The sequence below is a fragment of the Paramisgurnus dabryanus genome, chromosome 5 (assembly GCF_030506205.2).
Source record: "Paramisgurnus dabryanus chromosome 5, PD_genome_1.1, whole genome shotgun sequence".
NCBI classification, from domain to species: Eukaryota; Metazoa; Chordata; class Actinopteri; order Cypriniformes; family Cobitidae; genus Paramisgurnus; species Paramisgurnus dabryanus.
Window position 1 is genome coordinate 14,329,894 of NC_133341.1, and position 1,150 is coordinate 14,331,043.

Sequence of the window (1,150 nt, forward strand, 5' to 3'; positions counted from 1 at the left end):
TGTGAAGAGTAGTAATGCACTGAAAACTGTTGTCGACGGTAAATTAACAGAATATAACTGAGCATAAATTATTAAAGGAGCAAATTATGTTTCTGCAAAGCAACAGTCTGGCGCCCCCTGCCAGACTTTGTGAGGACATTTTTGGTCACCATGGGGAAACAAGCTTTAAATCATACAAAATGATGTTTATCTAAAATAAAAATCTAAAATAGCGGTAGGGGAAGGGGATATACAGTTTGTACATGAAATTCATTATGTGTATGGAATGTCCCAATAAAAAATGGAAACCTGTGTTTGCGCGTGTGTGTGTGTGAGAGAGTTTATTAAAAAAATAAAACAATGTAAAATTGTTACATTACGGCAGTGGTTCTCAAACTTTTTGGTTTAAACTTCATGACATAAAACAATAAAATTTAGAATCTGAACTAAACAAAACCTTTTATTATACAATGTAGAGTTGTTGGTTAGTGGCTTTATTTATCTAAGGTAAATGCACATAATTTATGATAAAGGTATTTTAATGTTTTAAAACTGGGGCTCCCATGGCACCATCTCATGTCCCCCAAGGGTCGCCCACCAGTTTGAGAACCACTGCACACTGTTAGACATTTCAAAGTGTTTTTACAGTAGTCTACTGGCAACACTGTTGTCTCGCTGGTAAAATATTAGCCGAAGAAACACTGTTGTTTTGGGGAAACTCCACGTTAAAAACTCATTCGCTTAAAAAAAACTCCTCAGTTTATTTGTTCCTTGCATCTGTGTCACCTTTCCTAAAAATCTTCATCGAAAAAGCACTGTTATTTGGGGGAAAAACTTATTTGAAAACTCCTCAGCTTATAACAACTCTACCGTTTATTTGTTCCCAGGATCTGTGTCAGCTTATAAAAACTTCACCGTTTAGAAAAACTCCTTATTTTGTTCCCCACATCTGTCTCACAACTTGTTGTTTTGGTGAAACTCCTCTTTAAAAACTCATCAACGTATTTGTGTAATGGATCTGTGCATGGGGCTTTGGGGGTTCTAATCTGTAAACGTAGGGCATAGCCTGTACATGCATTTGTAAGAAATTAGCTAAATTAAAAATGGCTTAGGTCAATGGTAAAAAGACCACCAAAAGAGATATTCTGTTAAATAACGTAGCATACTTCAG